The 16,739-nt window shown below is 37.6% G+C and overlaps 1 protein-coding gene and 1 pseudogene across 1 annotated transcript in view; one reads left to right on the top strand and one right to left on the bottom strand.

The window, feature by feature from the left end:
- Col28a1 (collagen type XXVIII alpha 1 chain) overlaps positions 1–16,739 on the bottom strand; it is a 172,346-nt gene that overhangs the window by 122,465 nt on the left and 33,142 nt on the right. The window lies entirely within an intron of this gene.
- LOC116097992 lies at positions 7,063–11,387 on the top strand (annotated as a pseudogene).

Below are 16,739 nucleotides of genomic sequence, written 5' to 3' on the forward strand. Positions count from 1 at the left end.
ATAGGTGAGGCAAAACCCCTCCCCCAAGCCCGTCAGTATAAAGGCCCAATCAGCAGCTTTTTTGGTCTCTGGCAGGCAGGACTTCTGATGGAACTGGAACCAGGAGCAAGGCTTGGCAAATAGCAGGAGGTGGGCAGAGAGGTGTGGTTATGAGAGGCAGGCAGGGTCAAGCAGGAGGGTTACAACAAGAGAACACAGGTAAACAGCTAGAAGCCCTTAAAGAGGGAACAGAAAAATATAAAAATCCCTTAAAGAACTACAGAAAAACACAACCAAACAGGTGAAGGAATTGAACAAAACCATCCATCTAAAAATGGAAATAGGAACAATAAAGAAATCACAAAGGGAGACAACCCTGGAGATAAAAAACCTAAAAAAAAAAAAAGAGATCAGGAGTCATACATGCAAGCATCACCAACAGAATACAAGGGAGAAGAGAGAATCTCAGGGGCAGAAGATACCACAGAAAACATTGACACAACAGTCAAAGAAAAAGCAAAATGCAAGAAGTTCCTAACCCAAAACATCCAGGAAATCCAGGACACAGTGGGGAGACCAAACCTAAGGATAATAGGTATAGAAGAGAGTGAAGATTTCCAACTTAAAGGGACAGTAAATATTTTCAACAAAATTATAGAAAAGAACTTCCCTAACCTAAATAATGAGATGCCCATAAACATACAAGAAGCCTACAGAATTTCAAATAGACTGGACCAGAGAAGAAATTTCTCCCATCACATAATAGTCAAAACACCAAATGCACAAAACAAAGAAAGAATTTTAAAAGTAGTAAGGGAAAAAGATCAAGTAACATATAAAGGCAGACCTATCACAATTACACCAGACTTCTTGCCAGAGACTATGAAAGCCAGAAGATCCTGGGCAGATTTCATACAGACCCTAAGAGAACACAAATGCCAGCCCAGGCTACTATACCCAGCAAAACTCTCAATTACCATAGACAGAGAAAACAAGATATTCCATGACAAAACAAAATTTACACAATATTTTTCCACAAATCCAGCCCTACAAAGGATAATAGATGGAAAATGTTAATATAAGGAGGGAAACTACACACCAGAAAAAGCAAGAAGTAATCTTCAAACCCAAAAGAAGATAGCCACACAAACATAATTCCATTTCTAACAACAAAAATAGCAGGAAGCAACAATCACTATTCCTTAATATCTCTTAACATCAATGGACTCAATTCCCCAGTAAAAAGGCATAGACTGACAGTCTGGATACGTAAACGGGACCCAGCATTTTGTTGCACACAGGAAATCTCAGTGTCGAAAACAGTCATTACCTCAGAGTAAAGGGCTGGAAAACAATGTCCCAAGCAGATGGCCCCAAGAAAAAACTTCTTTTAAATATTTGGACTTCCTCCTCATGACCCAGAAACTCTGCTCTTAGGACTTCATCACAGAGGTGTTACATGGTCTAGGTGACTTGAAGACTCAAACCTAGAGTTCACTTTTTAAAATTTTATTTTTTTTAAACTTTTATTGCATTATGATGAGAAAAGTTACATGATTCTAATTTATCTGAATTTGTTAACATTTAAAAACATATTTTAAGTAAATAGAATTAAATCACATTCTTGTTTCCCTTTTGTACCCCCACTCCTCCCAGAGACTCCCCCTTGAATACCTACAATACCTTTTTTTGTCATATTCTTTAAAATTTATAAAATATTATAACAATAAAAATAAGTATTATAAAAGTTGTTTGATATAAAACAATAATCAATTTAACAGTCTTATGTAGGTGCTCGTCTACAGCAATAGTGAAAATATATTTTTCTCAATATAAATTTTAAATAACTCCAAACATATTAACTGTATACTTCAAAATAATACATCACTACTAGTATTTTCTTAAATGAACATAAATATATAAAGTCTTTTTGTTTGTTTTGTATTTAGTAGAGTTTAAAATCTTGGTTCTTGCTGTGGTACAAGCCCAAAGTAAGAACAATTTTTAGACATTGGATTTCATTGTAATAAGACTGTACTTCAATGACCCTCATTAAAATTTTATTTTTTATTTGGTGTGTTTGTGTTTGTATGAAAGAGAGATGGAGGTCACTTAAATGTCATACTAATGATGTAGGGGCAAAAGACCAATTTGCTAGAGTTTATTTATGTCATCATTGAGTCTCGGAAAGTGGATTAAAAAGCACCTTTATTCTGCTGAACCATCTAACTGGCCCCTCAGGGTACACTTTTAACAAGGAAATGATATACATGACCTAATTTTCACATGGTCTAAGTGGCCTTGGAGAAGGGGCTGGATGGATGCCAACATCAGTGAAGAGGGGCCCATGGGCATGTGAGGAAGACAAAGTCTCATCTTTGTTTAAAGACATTATTTCTTGTAGAGAATAGTCTAGAAAGAGCCACACCAACATACTTTCAGGGTGCTTTCTAGGAGAAACTAGATTATTTTTTATTAAAAATTTAATTTTATGTATATGAATGTTTTATTAGCAAGTATGTCTGTGTCATACGCATGTATGGTGTCTACAGCATTCAGAAGAAGTCATTGGATCACCTGAACTGGAGCTACATTTCTGAGTTATTATGTGGGTACTAAGAATTGAATCCAGGTCTTGTGGAAGAGTAGCCAGTCCTGTTATCTACTGAGCCATCTCTCCAGCTCAGAAATTTGTTTCTATATGTTTTCTGGTTTCTCAAAGAATAAGTTTTATAATATAGAACAAAAGCATGAGATGATGGATGATGTAAGAATAAGTATTCTCTTTTTGAGGAGAGCTGATAATGCTTAGTAAACACATGGATATTGTGTTATTTTGAGGAAGTTAAAAGATGAGAGGTGAGCTAGGTATATGGACATGTTAATATAATTCCAGCACTTGAGAGGCTGAGGCAGGAGGGTGATCTAAACATAGAAATTCAAGATATCTATATAATAATATCAGTCTTACATAGATACATGCATGTATACATAATTACATGAATAAGAATATGGGGTATGTTTGTATGCCTTTGTGCCTATATTTATGGTCTATATCTATGGCTAACCACTGTGGACCTGAGAGACAGAAGTTTAGTGATATTGGTTTTTTATTTTTATCTACTTAAAAAAACAAAGATCATATTTTTGGGAAACTATGAAAAGAAAGTTTGTTCCAGATCAGTTAACATTAGACAAACACTTATTTCCTGTCTGTTCCCATCTTCACTAGAAGAAAGGTGCATTTGGTATTATGTTGAAAACAAGACAGAAAACCATCCATCTTAGTGGCTAATACTTAAATCAAGATTCATTGGCTCAATTGACTGCCAGAGAGATGTGGAAAATCATCCATTACCTTTGTTTACCTACAGTTTGCATGGTCTAAGAAACTTTAGGAGCCTTTCATCTATGTCTTTACTAGGTATCTTCTCTCTAAGCATCATGAAGATATCTTCCATCATTTTTGGTTCACTTCCCACTTCCTTACCCAGTTCTGTAAGTGTAATATTATGGTATAAAACTAAAGTAGGAGAAACTGAACTACTGTTTTTCTGAACTACCCTGCCACCTTTTTCCCCACCTTTCTCTTCCAAAGGTGACAGAAGAAAATCTTTTGCTCCAAAGAGATTTGGAATTTTTCCAGGTCTCTAAATATTTCATTTCATATTGAGAAACACTTAATGGCTCTCAGTAAATAGTTCAAAGAATGGGGAAAAAAGATGAAGGGAGGAAGGAAATGAGTGGTAGGTGAATGAATATATAAATGGGTAATTGATTAATAGATGGGTGGAAGAATGAATGGAAGAAGTGTGGACAGATGAAGAGATGAATGGTTGGATCAATAGTTGGAGTGAAAGGATGGATAAAAATGGATGATAGATTCACAGATGGATAAGAGGATGGATATATGAATAGAGGGCTATATTGTTGAATGACTAGATTGTTGAACAAGAAATGCTTGGATGAACAAGTAGCTTGGTGAGTTCGTGACTATGTAGATAATTGAATGAGTAAATAAATGAATAACTCACTGTAAAAAAATTTCACTTTTGTTTATAAATGAATAAAATCTCATCATGTGAGGAAAAAGTGACACACACATTTGGGACTACTAAAAGAGAGAGAGAGAGAGAGACAGAGAGACAGAGAGACAGAGAGACAGAGAGACAGAGAGACAGAGAGAACTAGTTTAAGATACATCATCTCAGAGAGGTTTATTTTATGCCCTCCATGTAAACAGAAGTACGAGCCTGTGTGGGGCAATGAGAAAGTCAGGTCCAACTCATTCATTCATTCTGGTCCTTCTCATAAATTACAAATGCCACTGATGCTCTGGGCCTATAGATAAGAAGCCAATGTAAAATAAAATGTACTATTAATAAATATTGTTTTGACACTTCATATACATTATCCTGCTCACTCTGTAAGCAATCCTAGGAAAGAGGATTTCTCCTTATTTCAGAGTGGAAGATAATCTGTACTTTGAGCCCACATTTTATTATGCACAGAATCACATAGAAAATAAATGGCTTTGGAGCCATTTAGTCCAGCAGACTTAGTTCTTTCATTTGCAATATTAGATCTTTTATGAGATGCCAAAATGCAAAATGATGGTTGTATGTACCTTATAGGGCTGTGGAGAGGCTTTAAAATGTTTTCTGTAAAATTTCCCAAGTTATATACAAACATACACTGTAGCTGTTTAATATTTAACCATTTGATTATTATTCAACTGGGCTTTGTTGACCAACTGCTACAAGGCCAGGTGCTCAAAAAGTATCCTGGTGAACAGCAACCTATGCCTGTAATCGAGTATCAGTTGATATAATGAGGGACATGATTCACATTAAATCTATACTCTGCCAAAGCTCATTGTCTGTCTGCAGAGAGAAACAAGTAAAAATATAAATACAAGCCTGTGGACCAGCTAGAATAGAGATGCATCTATGTTAATAACATGTGCATCTCTTAGGAAGGAATGTTTAATTCTGCCTCAAGGAATTTTGAAAAGTTTATTAGAATAGCGGAGATATTAGAGATGAACAAAGTAAGGATCTTATCTACTGTAGTGCAGATAAACACAACAAAAGTCAAAAAGCAGGGAATGATGTGAGATGTTCTTTCATCAGCATGAAGCCTGGTGGGCTCAAGGAATAAGGTGGCAATAGGTCCCATCAGAGCACAAGTGCCCAGTAGAAATTATACAGCAAGTCCCAGATATGATTTTGAATTTTCTAACAGCTACATTAAAGAGGCAAGTAGAAATTAATTATAATTAATAATACTTTTACTTAGTAACTGAAACATTATTTTGATATTATCAATACTTTAAAATACTAGTGATTGTGTTTTTCATTATATCAGAGCTGTTTTTGAAGGTCATGTGTACCTTAAGCTTGAAGAAACTTCAACTGTATAAAACACATTCTAAGTGCTCAAGAACCTCTTTTGGAGAGATTAAAAAGGCCAGAGCCTTGATTCAGAACCATGGACAGTACCAATATTAACCTACCAATAGAAACCTATCAAAAACATCTTCACAGAAGTAAGGGAAACTCAGCCATTTCTAAAGGCCTACTAAGGTCATTTCTCTTCTATACCTGGCTACCCTCTAGTGTTCCCTATCTATGTAATCTCTCCACAGTCTATCCCTCTTGTGTCAAAGCAGAATTCAGGAGGCATTCTTCCGTCAAATAAAATGAATATAGACAACTGTCAGCATGGATTCTAAAATCTGTCCTGAATTCATCCATCTCTATGATACTGCAAGATTAATATCCTTTGTTAAAAGCACAACAGTATAGTTAATAGTCATCCTACAATGATTCTAGGACTCTCCAATTTGATTTCTCCATTGCTACCAGGAAAATGTCATCATTTTAATTTTATTCTGAAAAGAGAATTTTGAGGCCTTTTCTTTTGTCATCATGGTAAAGCAGGGCTCCAGGCAAGATGCTCCATAGAGTGGCACTGCAGCCTCTCCCTGCTCCTGTCACAATTAACTCTTTACTATAGTAGCAGTGGCCTTCATTCAGTTCCTTGTGCATGACCTATTCCTTTCAGCCATAAGGTCTTAGACCACACTGCACTTTCTACCTTGAGTGTTCTTATGGCTCCTGTTACTATGTACCCTTCAGATCATATTTGAAGCCCTATGCCTAAAGGAGAATTATCTGATAAGATAAAATTCACTGCAATATTAAGAGTACTATTTTTTTATGTTACCCTGAATTTCTAGTGTGTTAGTGTGATCCAAATCCCCCATTACTAAATCTGAGAAGAGGATACCTGTGATTTTGTTCCCCTTTGATTTCTCAGTGCTTAGCTAATTGCATTATTCATGCAACTTCCCAAGCATCAAACATTTACTGGGGACCAGGAAGGGAACAGGTACTACATGCATTCCTGGTCAAATCTTGGAGAAGCTAAGGGTCTGGGGAAATTCTCCCTTGGAGCTACTTACCTGGTTTATAGACATAGAATATTATTTAATAATAATGCCAAGTGACTATTCCATAGTTTCTCCTTCAAATTCACCCAGACAAAATTAACAGTTTTTTTTTCAGCTAAAAGTATAATAAGTTTATATTTTTAGGAAAGTTCAGGCAAAGAAAACTGAACACTTACGTACCTAAGTCACTTTAAGCAAAGCAAGCCCTTCCTTTCTTGAAGATACAAACAATGAAAGTTCTGCCCAATTCATCAAAACACAATACAGTTATGAACAATCCCGTGGGCCTTTTTCAATGTTGGAAAGATGGCTTGACAACTTCTTTGAGTCATTTCTGAGATGGAAGTGACACTAACTCAAATGATTCTGTGACAGATGTTCTCATGCTTTCAAATGGAAGAGGATAACCATGAGTAAAATGTTTCAAATGTGGTCAGGTTACATCCTTAACTGAAACCCAGTAAAGGGTCTGTGCAAAGACTTAGAGGATAAGTCAAGAAAAGCATTAGTTTTAGAAGGCCATGTAGGAAGGAGGGCATAGGGAAGTCAATATTCATCATCTTTATTTGAGTTGTTCTCCATAGGAGGTCCTCATTTCTCTTGTTCCAGAGGAAGTTTTGTGTGATTAAATACTTTGAGACAAAAATAGTGGTATAGACTTCTTCTGGGATGCTGTGAGGAAGACTGTCAAAAAGGTCAGTTGCTTGATAAAACTTGCCAGCACACATAGGATCTACTCTGGTACAGATGCTATGTAGAATGTTTTACATATATTAATTCATCTGGTCCTTACATTTTTTATTAACCCAGAACATGGATGACAAAGCTGAGTCACAGGGAAGCAAATTAGCAACTCAAATTGCTCAGCTAATAAAACCTAAGACAGCTGATAGCTTCCCAGTCGGGCTTCCGAAATGATGCCCTTAACTGCTGTATCCAACCACCTCATAAAGTCACATACTTTTAAGTCTTAAAGAATTTTAAAACTCATTTGATTTTTGTAACAGTGTGAAAAGTACAAATGTCAGAGTTATAATATATTGACAATTGAAGATCTATAAGAGGAAGACAGGACAAACATGGTAGGATGTAAGCCAAGAGGAAACAGAACTTATACAAATTAGCTTACCTTCTATTTCAGGTACATAAAATCTACAACATCAACATATCACTGCATCAGTGATAAAATTAGTGTAAATTACAGTTGACAATACTATGATTATATACTGTAAATTTACATATAAACTCAAACTGTATTGACTGTGGAACCATCATTATTTCGAATTTCTATTTAAAAATGCCATCTACTCAACCACAGTCCACACATCTATCAATTTGTGTTTTTCAAAGAAAACATTTCATAAGGACCAAGAGCTGGTGAAAACTGTAAGTAATTCACAGTATTACTATATTGCAGTAAGTTTAGCAGTCAGTGCTTGATTATGATGGTCAAGTAGAAAAGACATTCATATAAAGGCTATCTGGTCACAAAGCTATGCCCCTCTCACACACAACAAAAGCTAGAGAATTGTGTGTCCTTTTTACTGAGACTGTTAGAAACCATCCAGGAGAGAGTTTTAGAACTGTGCCTCTAATGGACAGTTTTGGCTTCTCTTGCACAAAGTAAGTTGATGTAATATTGAAGTTGGACATCTTCTGTTCCTGTGGCAACAAAACCACCAATTGGTGAAAAGGGGATATCTGACAGTGTGATAAGTTTCTTTAAGCCATATTCTTGCAGGCTAGAAGGAGGAGATATTGTTTGGTTTGTACAGGATTCACTAAAAAGATTTTTAAAAATTGAAGTATAAATAATAGCACCTGTTAAATAGCATTGTTAGCATGTTGAATTATGATGAATTTTCCTTAATGGTTCAAATTAATTAGGCTATGCATACTTTAAAACTTTAATAAAATGCCTTATCCTTGTATACTCTAAGATCAACAAATAGATAGACAAATGGGACCTCATAAAATCGCAAAGGTTCTGCAAGGCAAAGGACATTGTCATTAGGACAAAATGGCAACCAACAGATTAGGAAAAGATTTTTACCAATCCTACATCTTATAGAGGGCTAATATCCAATATATACAAAAAACTCAAGAAGTTAGACTCCAGAAAATCAAATAACCCTATTAAAAATGGGGAACAGAGCTAAACATTAAATTCTCAACTGAGGAATATTGAATAGCCAAAAAGTACCTAAAGAAATGTTCAACATCCTTAGTCATCAGGGAAATGCAAATCAAAACAGCCCTGAGATTCCACCTCATACCATTCAGAATAGCTAGGATCAAAAACTCAGGTGACAGCAGATGTTGGCAAAAATATGGAGAAAGAGGAACACTTTTCCATTGTTGGTGGGATTGCAAGCTGATACAACCAATCTGGATATCAGTCTGGCAATTTGTCAGAAAATTAAACTTAGTATTACCTGAGGACTCAGCTATACCACTCCTGGGCATATATCCAAAAGATATTCCAACCGATAACAAGGACACATGCTCTACTACGTTCATAGCAGCCTTATTTATAATAGCCAGAAGCTGGAAAGAACCCAGATGTCCTTCAACAGAGGAATGGATATAGAATATGTGGTACATTTACACAGTGTAATACTTACTACTAAGCTACTAAAAACAATGACTTCACCTTCTGGTCTGGGTCGGTGCCCTGAGCAGATCTTGGGGGCAAACTCCACAGCCAGTCCCACAACACCCAGAGAAAGATCAACTCCCAAGCACTCTACATGCTCCAGTCAGATATAGTGAGGACAGGTAGCACTAGAGATAATCAGATGGCAGGAGGCATGGACAAGGACATAAGCAACAGAAACCAAGGTTACTTGTCATCATCAGAACCCAAGTCTCCCACCATACAAGTTCTGGATACACCATCACACCAGAAAAGCAAGAAAATCACTTCTAATCAGTTCTAAAATCACTTCTCATGGTGGTGATAGAGGAATTTAAGAAGGACATAAACAACTCCCTCAAAGAAATACAGGAGAACACAGGTAAACAACTAGAAGCCCTTAAAGAGGAAACACAAAAATCCCTTAAAGAATTACAGAAAAACACAATCAAATCAGTGAAGGAAATGAAAAAAAAAAATCCAAGATCTAAAAATGGAACTAGAAACAATAAAGAAACCTCATGGTACCTTCCCCAAAATTGACCATATAATTGGTCACAAAACAGGCCTCAAGAGGTACAAGAAGATTGAAATGATCCCATGCACCCTATCAGATCACCAAGGACTAAGGATGGTCTTAAATACCAACAAAAACAACAGAAAGCACACACACACGGAAGCTGAACAACGCTCTACTCAATCACAACTTGGTCAAGAAAGAAATAAAGAAATTAAAGGTTTTTTAGAATTTAATGAAAATGAAGACACGTCATACCAAAACTTATGGGACACAATAAAAGCAGTGGTAAGAGGAAAACTCAGAGCTCTAATTGCCTCCAAAGTGAAACTGAATAGAGCTTATACTAGCAGCTTGACAGCACACCTGAAAGCTCTTCAAGAAAAAGAAGCAAATACACCCAAGAGAAGCAGATGGCAGAAAAGAATCAAACCAAGTAGAAACAAAAAGAACTATACAAAGAATCAAAAAAAAAAAAAAAAAAAAAAAAAAAAAAAAAAAACACAGGAGCTGGTTCTTTGAGAAAATCAACAAGATAGATAAACCCTTAGCCAGACTAACTAGCGGGCACAGAGACAGTATCCAAATTAATAAAATCAGAAATGAAAAGGGAGACATAACAATGAAAAATATCTTAAAATAACTGTTCTGTTTGTTGAATATTAACAGTTGAAAATATTAGAATCATATTCTTAAAAACATCATGGAAGTATTATTGATAATTTTCTCACTGTGCTTGAAATTAGCATTTTTATAATGTTTAACTTCAAAGAGTTTTTGCTATTTTGAAATTTTTAAAATATACTTACTGATAAAATAATTTCTCTCCTAGGAATACTGATAATCTTTTTTAAGTAAACTGATTGTTAGACAATGTACACAGATATATAATGTGTTTTAAATAGTCTCTCACTATGTCACATGGTATCATATAAGAACTTTTGAATATATTTCTTAATGATTGATTTTTAATATTTTATGCTCTTTTACTATGCTTAACTCCCAAAGAATATTTTGTATGTTTTGAAAGAATTTAGTATTCAACTTTAGATATAGGATCCTCAGTTATGAGTAGTATTAAATAGTTACTAATGAAATTTTTAGGGTATGAAAGAATATGAACATAAAAATTGAACAAATTTTGTATGTATCATTTGATCCTCAAAATACTCAATGTTATTAATATGTTCGATGTATAAAATGCATTTAAATAATAAAAAAATTTAAGAAAAAAGTATAATGACTTCATGAAATTCTTAGGCAAATGGATGGATATAGAAAATATCATCCTCTCTTCCGGTCCCAGGCACTGTGGAGCCCCAGGTTGCCGTGCAGACATGGCCAAGTCCAAGAACCACACCACACACAACCAGTCCCCCAAACGGCACAAAAATGGCATCAAGAAACTCTGGTCACAAAGATACGAATCTCTAAAGGGGGTTGACCCCAAGTTCCTGAGGAATATGCGCTTTGCCATGAAGCACAGGAAGAAAGGCCTGAAGAAGATGCAGGCCAACAACGCAAAGGCAGTGAGTGCATGCTCAGAGGCCATCAAGGCCCTGGTGAAGCCTCAGGCTGTCAAGCCCAAGATGCCAAAGGGTCCCAGCCGCAAACTCAGCCATCTGGCGTTCATCGCTCACCCCAAGCTTGGGAAGAAGATTCGAAGCTACATGGCTAAGGGTCAAAGGCTCTGCCAACTAAAGCCCAAGGTTCAAACAAAGGCAGGGGCTCCAGCTAAGGCCCAGGCTTCAGCTCCAGCCCAGGCTCCCAAAGGTGCCCAGGCCCCTGTGAAGGCCCCATAGAAAAGGCTCCTGCCAGTGTGAAGACACCTACTTACACACTGTTTGCAGATGACCAGTGTCCTATGCTGTTTTTACAAATAAACTCGAGGCAAGATCTGTTAAAAAAAAAAAAGAAAGAAAGAAAGAAAGAAAGAAAGAAAGAAAGAAAGAAAGAAGGAAGGAAAGAAAGAGAGAAAAGAAAAGAAAAAAGAAAAAGAAAAAGAAAGTATCATCCTGAGTGAGGTAACATAGTCACAAAAGAATATTCATGATATGCACTCACTGATAAGTGGATACTAGCCCCAAAGCTCAGAATACCCAAGATACAATTCACAGACCACATGAAGCTCAAGAAGAAGGAAGACCAAAGTGTGGATGCTTCAGTCCTTCTTAGAAGGGAGAACAAAATACTCACAGGAGCAAATACAGAGACAAAGTATGGAGCAGAGACTGAAGGAAAGGCCATCTAGACACTGCCCCATCTGATCCATCCCATATACAGTCACCAATGCAGACTTTATTGCGGATGCCAAGAAGTGCATGCTGAAAAGAGCCTGATGTGGCTATCTCTTGAGAGGCTCTGCCAGAGCCTGACAAATACAGAGATGGATGCTCACAGCCAACCATTGGACTGAGCATGGGGTCCTCAATAGAGGAGTTAGAGAAAAGGACTGAAGGAGCTGAAAGGGTTTGCAACCCCATAGGAAGAACAGCAATATCAACCAACCAGTCCCCCCAGAGCTCCCAGGGACTAAACCACTAACCAAAGAGTACACATGGATTGACTTATGGCTCCAGCTGCATATGTAGCAGAGGATGACCTTGTCTGGCATCAGTGGGAGGAGAGGCCTTTGGTCCTGTGAAGGCTGGATGCCCCAGTGTAGGGTAATACCAGGGTGGGGAGGTGTGAGTGGGTAGGTGGGTAGGGGAGCACCATCAAAGAAGCAGAGGGAGGGGGATAGGATAGAGGCTTTCCAGGGAGGGAGTGAAACCGGAAAAAGGGATAACATTTGAAATGTAAATAAAGAAAATATACAATAAAAAAAAAAAAAGAAAAAAGAATGAACTTAACTTCTCCCTGCAAAGTTGCTATTGCAATGTACTTGAATTAATGACACTGTTGTAATTATAAAAACTATGGCATTCCTGTGAGCATAAGACTGGAATGGAATCTGTTCCATTTAATGCCCAATCTAACTAGGAATATGAGTTACACTCAGCTATATCCTGGGAAATGTCAGCAGCTTTGGTTCTTTGGCTCATGAGAGCTTCTGTGTGGGCAGGTTCTTTTGTTGTTGTTGTTTTTCTTTTTGTTTTTGGGTTTTTTTTTAAGATTTATTTATTTTTCTGAGTACACTGTAACTGTCTTCATGCACACCAGACGAGGGCATCAGATCCCATTACAAATTGTTGTGAGCCACCATGTGGTTGCTGGGAATTGAACTCAGGACCTCTGGAAGAGCAGTCAGTTCTCTTAACCGCTGAGCCATCTCTCCAGACCCTATGTTGGCAGGTTCTAACTGCATAGACACACATGCACATATACATACACAATCTACCTCAGCAGCTGGAGCCATAGATCAAGAGATCTAAGCATGAAAATTATATGACTTGAAGTCATTGCCTGAAGTCCTACATTATCTAACAACCCTTTCAAGTTGTCACTGTCAGTGGGCTCATGTCAGATGAATTATTAAGCTTGCTTAAAGTCCTTGTGAGCAGATGTTCATGCAAGTCAAAGCACTTTCCACATCAGGAATTGCTGAACTGCTATTCCTACTCTTTAATTAGGCTTGGAACAGAAGCAACAATTAGACTTCTCAATCTCTGAAGGCAAAAGAGTCGTCACAAAGTTCAGCTATATTCTTCTTTCAACAATTTTTTTTCTTTTATTGGATATTTTCTTTATTTACATTTTAAATGTTATCCCCTTTCCAAGTCTCACCTCTGGAGCCCCCATTCCATTCCCCCTACCCCTGCCTCTATGAGGGTACTCCCCCACTGTCTTAGTCAGGGTTTCTATTCCTGCACAAAACATCATGACCATGAAGCAAGTTGGGGAGGAAAGGGTTTATTTGGCTTACTTCCACATTGCTGTTGATCACCAGAGGAAGTCAGGACTAGAACTCAAGCAGGTCAGGAAGCAGGAGCTGATGCAGAGGCCATGGAGGGATGTTCCTTACTGGCTTGCTTCTCCTGACTTGCTCAGCCTGCTCTCTTATAGAACCCAAGACTTCCAGCCCAGGGATGGCACCACCCACAAGGGGCCGTACCCCCTTGGTCACTAATTGAGAAAATGCCCCACAGCTGGATTTCATGGAGGCACTTCCCCAACTGAAACTCCCTTCTTTGTGATAACTCCAGCCTGTGTTAAGTTGGCACATAAAACCAGCCAGTATACCCACTCAGCCACCCACCCACTCCCACCTTCCCACCCTGGCATTCCCCTACACTGGGTCATCGAACACCCTCAGGCCCAAGGGCCACTTCTCCCACTTATGTCCAACAAAGCCATCCTCTGCCACATATGCAACCAGAGCCATGGGTCCTTCCATGTGTGCTCTTTGGTTGGTTGTCCAGTCCCTGGGAGCTCCAGAGGTCTGGCCAGTATAATAAAGAGCTTCTTCCTATGAAGATCACAACCTTGCTCAGATTGTTCAGCCCTCTGAGAGCCAGGAAGCACAATGCTGAAACCAGTGTATGTTCAAGTGCTGTTTAAAACTGCTTTCCATGAAGCCCAAAATACCACCGATGTGCTTAGAGAATTGTAAATCCTAAAACCCTTCTGATTGTTTTTACTAGGAACTGCAGATACTACATAAGCTTTATCACATACCAAATTATGATTTTATACATCATGTTACAAACCATAGTTGGTAAGTAGTTGAAATCAATGAGTTGTTGAAGACCTTAAAATAAATCTACACACCATTTTTGATTGAGGAGAAATCTAAAATTCTTAAGTTTTTGTTATTATTGTATTTTTCTCTTTTTAAGCCACAACTGTAAATATTTGTCATGTTTAGGAAGTTAAACTAGAGATACAAAGCTAATTTTGAGGGAAATGAAGTGTTTAGTAATAACCAAAGTTAACTCATTTTTAAAACTACTGTGTCTTTGGTAAAAATATTAAAATATTATAGAAAACATAAGACTCTAAGTCATACATGTCATGTCCTCTTAGCACTTTGAGGAGACTGTCCAAGCATGAAGAACTCTTTAATATACACTACACTACCCTGTACCATTTATAATGTTAGAAGAATAATATCTTTGGCTGTTCCAAACTGTCACTTCATTCCCTGCATTGCTCACTGCCCACTCCTGATTTCTTGGTTTTCTTAGCATCTCAGAAGCTAACCTGAACATGAAGACTAAGTTTCTTATGTAAGAGTACTGGATGTTTCTTAGACTTGAAAGTTAAAGAGCAAGAAGAAAACCCTAAGAAAAAAATCCTTTGGGAAATATTGTGGCTACCCTAGATATTTGTGGGTATATGAGTATTGAGACTATCCTGTGCAAAGTGGAATATGGAGGAGAGTTGCTTCTGAAGACAAAGCATATGTCATACAGTACTCATAGCACAATGTAAATCGTTTGAGGAATGCCCTGTGGTACTTTTTTGCGGGAGAGTCACCTGCTCTGGCCTCCAGAGCTCTGCTGTGAGTGTCACAGATAGCTTCCTACACATTCCACAATGCAGTCCTTCACCTCTGGCAGAGTCTTAGAAAGCACAGATTTGTGTGACATTTGAGGAAGAAATATCCACTGGAAATAACCTCAGAAAACTCAGAAAAAGAGATCTGGCAAGAATGGCCTGTTTAGTTTTGTATCATCCACTGTGCTAGTTTGTTCAGAGTTATTACTGAACAAACTTGTAAGGCTTCCCAGTCTTGACCCATTGTAACTAACTAGCAGAGAAACCCGATGGTAGCAGGCTGTGGTTCCAGCCTGGGCCAACCACAGCAGCCTTATGAAAGTCCGTGGTTCTGGATTCATAGGGCTCCAGTCTCTCTTGAGTTACAAGTTCAGCTTAGTCTCAGAAGAAGGCTTCTCGGACACTTCCGTAACTATACTTCTAATAATTTAAAAGATTGTTGGGATGTTCTTCTGAGAACTATTATCCTTGTGAGTGGGAGAGCCTGAGAGGCCTCTGAACCAAGGCTTCCTTTTGAAAAATATCCGTATTTTGTTGCTAAGGCAACAAGGGCCGTCAGGGCAGAACAGGAGTTAGTTTCCATGTGGAAAGTATTAATGGCAGCAATGATTGGTGAAACTGGGCCAGAGGCACATTGTTCCTGATTTAGCACATGCTATTTTTTCCTTTTTGTTCTTAGGCCACCTTTTCTGGGGTGAGGAGACCTTTGATGAAGAAAAGTCAACCCCAGAACAACAAACAGTGATTGTAGTTCATGAGAGAGACCATTCATAAATGCAAAGCCATAGACAAGCCCCATCTAGAAACTATCATAGAATCTTTGTGAATGTTTTAAGTATAGAATTTCTGTTTTGGTCTATTAGAGACCAAATACAGTTAGAACGGTCTCTTTTTTTTTCAAGCATTTTCATTTTTTCTTTCCTATGATTTCACATGAGCATTACAAACAAGCAGAAATACCCTTTGAGAAACAGTTTCTTTTCTTTGAGAAACAAACTGTTTCTCAAAGCCAGATGGACTCAGGTATAATTTCTATATTGTCAATGAGAAACACATAAGTCTCAGGTCAAATATTCAGGAAATTCAGCATTTCTTTTTCTACAGGAGGGTAAATAGCATATCATGGGTAAATGCAGACTTACCCATTTTAGGTGCTGATGTTTTCTGAATCAAAGGGCCTGAAACCATTATAGCTTACAATCTTGGAACCTTAGAAGCTTAATTTGTATAATGGTGATAAGAATAGATCGTCCCTCAGGAGGCAATATTGGCAGGAGCATAGGAAGAACTATATATGTCACAAAAGAAATGTACAATAAATGTTATCCATGATTGTAAAAGTGTGAGAATCAATAATCTTGCCCATGTCCATTAGAAAGTGCAGGGTTTTGGCACAAATTCCAACAGCTATTTCTTTAAAATGTTTTAAAATATTTAATAAAAAATATTATTTTTAATACTTGTCTTTGTTATTTTGTGGGTTCTTCTCCACCCCCCACATCCCAGTTTTACCACTATCACTAGATAGGAGAGAAAGAAGGATAGAGGGAAGAGATAGACAGACAAACAGGAAGATAGACAGGTGATAGAGACAGAGGGAGAAAGAAAGAGACAGAGAGATCTGAATCTAATTTCTTCTTGTTTCTTATTTGCTTATTGCTGGTCTTTGCTGCTTTGTGAGTTCTTAGTTTTCCTGCCTTTTATTTCCACCCACC

Source organism: Mastomys coucha, unplaced genomic scaffold (assembly GCF_008632895.1).
Source record: "Mastomys coucha isolate ucsf_1 unplaced genomic scaffold, UCSF_Mcou_1 pScaffold20, whole genome shotgun sequence".
Taxonomy (NCBI): Eukaryota; Metazoa; Chordata; class Mammalia; order Rodentia; family Muridae; genus Mastomys; species Mastomys coucha.